The sequence below is a fragment of the Lotus japonicus genome, chromosome 6, assembly GCF_012489685.1.
Source record: "Lotus japonicus ecotype B-129 chromosome 6, LjGifu_v1.2".
NCBI lineage: Eukaryota > Viridiplantae > Streptophyta > Magnoliopsida > Fabales > Fabaceae > Lotus > Lotus japonicus.
This window is the reverse complement of record NC_080046.1, coordinates 48,377,674-48,380,246: the sequence shown is the minus strand read 5'-3', so window position 1 is coordinate 48,380,246 and position 2,573 is coordinate 48,377,674. Positions and strand designations below refer to the sequence as shown.

Genomic DNA, 2,573 nt, shown 5'->3' with positions numbered 1-2,573 from the left:
GAAGATTCCGTCCATGTTGCCAGACTTGTTTCGACGTTTCCAATCTTTCTTCAGTTGGAAGTTTTGTCGTTTGAGCACCACAGCAAAAAGTAGTTTTTCGGGGCAGATTAACCGACACCGCTTTTGAGTTTTTCGATATCGTTTTTCCCAAATCCTAGATATTTGCTTTGAGTTCTGGAATTCTGACGCCAGAATCTCTCTTAGAATTTCTCGGTGATCGTGCTGCAAAAATCGGAATCGCGAAATTTTCATTTTCCCGCGATTTCACCCGCCTATAAATAGCGCGAAAAAGCAAAATCCTCTCATTTTCTTTCCATTTGTGGCTGATTTCGTGGGGAGCAAGGGGGGAGGAGATTTCCGCGAAAACTTGACCAATCTTCGTGCAGTTCGTCCCTACTTCTAGGTAACGAGGTAACTATCATGAATCCTGCCTCTGATTTCTGTTTCTGCTGAGTTTCTGAAGTCGTTTCTGTGCTCTAAGTTTTGAGCTTTTTCTAAAATTGTCCGATTTCTCTGATTTCTCGCTTGGGTTATGTTCCTTATGTTCCCCTGAGTCTAAAACCTCTGTCAGTAAACTCTGATTGCGATTCAGTTGTCCAGGATCTGAAAAATTGACTCAAAACTCTTTTTGTCTCACATTTCGAAACTTTATTGTCGAAAAGACTTAATCTGACTTCGTGCCTTTAGGATTTGTTGTCACGGATATCATGAGGATCGTTGCTGTCAAATTTGTTTTCCGAACTGATAACTTTGAAGTTTTGAGCCTTTATTTTGGACCAAAATGCCCCTGGATAGTCGTATTTCGACCCGATTGTCCGAAAATTGTTCCGACAATTTCTTTGCCTTAGTTTTACCCTAAAACTACCTTGTGAATTGATTTAGATCGAAGAAAAAGTTCGAAAACCCTATTTTCCATAGTGGCCGAAACCTAATTGCTTGGGTACCGTGTCCAAAAATAATTTTTGGGTCTCTATGACCTGAGCCATTGCGTAGCTCTTTCAATTGTCGAAATTTTGGCGCCGGTTTCGTGTCATTCTGAGTTCTGTAGCTCGAGTTATGCTCGTTTTAGCGAACGAAGTCTCCGTTGTCAATTTGTGCCTAAATAGGAACTCTGAAGCTTTAGAGGCTTTCTTTACGATTTCGATTAGTATTAGTAGATCGTGTTGCTCCTAGTGAAGCTTGTGTTGATGATTGTGTTTTCTTTGTTCTAGGTTCGCAATTTCCATGCCCAACTTCTACTCACGAAGGTAAGGGTAACTCGGTTTTAGAGCGTCTTTGAGTCTTGCATGCTTTTATCGCACTGCCTGTGTTTGAGATGAAGATGTTTATATTGATTGGCAGATGATTATGATTATTATGCTGAATTTGGAAAATGTTTTCTGAGAGGCTTCGGCCGTTTACTGGTTTCTGTCGTTACTGCTTCCTAGTGGATGAAACATGTGGTTACTTTGGATTGGTCCTTGGGTGGGCTTTGTTATTGTCTGACTTGGCATATAGGGCTTGAGTCAAGTGGCGATGAGGAGGTGTGTCCTATCATTGTCCCATCTTGCGAGATGCTAAGTGGCGATCAGGAGGTGTGTCCTATGATTGTCCCGTCTTGTGTGACGTTAAGTGGCGATTAGGAGGTGTGTCCTATGATTGTCCCGTCATGTATGACGTTATAAGTGGCGATGAGGAGGTGTGTCCTATCATTGTCCCGTCTTGAGAGACGATATTGATCGATCCATTTTGTTAGCAGCATATAGTTGCATTATAGGGAACTAACACCTGACCCTATGTTGTTGGATTTTCGTATTGGTTTATTGATATCTGATTTGATGTTACATTGTTGAGGTTATTATTATCTGAGTCCGATTTATGTTTAAGTTGTTGATATATGAGTTGAGTTATGTTGCTAGTTATTTACCATGCCAGGTAATTAAATTCGAACAGCATGATTTTTCTCTTTTATACATGGTAATTGCATGGAGTTAACCCTTTCTATTTGCTACTTGTTGTTTGGGCGCTTAACGCTATTAGGCGATGGAGATCCTTCCGCCGAGGCATAGCTACTCGAGTTGGAGATCGAGTTGTAAGCGGTGGAGTAGAGGCATGAGAAGCAGCTTTGCTTCTCTTCTTGTGGATTATGTTGGAGTCTCTTTCACTTTATGAGAACTCTGTTATTAAAGTCTTGCTTCCGCCACTGTTAAAGTGCGCATGTTTATTCTGAACCTTACTTATGGTATTGTAAACTATTATTACTGTATATCGGGAAACAAGTTATCTAAATAAAGTTATGGTATGTTTCCAACCTTTTAGCCGAAGTGTTTAGTTGTTTTACAGAAAAAAAATTCCCTTGGTTTTTAGGGATTGCACATTGGTCCTTAGACTTTGTTAGGTTACTAATGTGACTCCTCAGTTGAGAAATTGGGGTGTTACAACATTACTCTTAACTTTTCACAGAGAGCATTATACCCAATATTCTTCCCTAGCAGCTTCACCACCAGGCAATCCTCCCATGGTTTGCAAATCTCCTTGTACTTGTTAGGCTCCAGGGAGAACATGGGAAAGGTTTTATGCTCATCCACACACTC

General features: G+C 40.7%; 1 long non-coding RNA gene across 1 annotated transcript; it reads left to right on the top strand.

The window, feature by feature from the left end:
- The first annotated feature begins 335 nt into the window (after positions 1-335).
- On the top strand, positions 336-2,291 carry LOC130724501 (uncharacterized). The gene is made up of 3 exons (XR_009014540.1): positions 336-411; positions 1,212-1,247; positions 2,020-2,291. It is a non-coding gene; the product is annotated as an uncharacterized LOC130724501 (long non-coding RNA).
- The last annotated feature ends 282 nt before the right edge of the window (positions 2,292-2,573 follow it).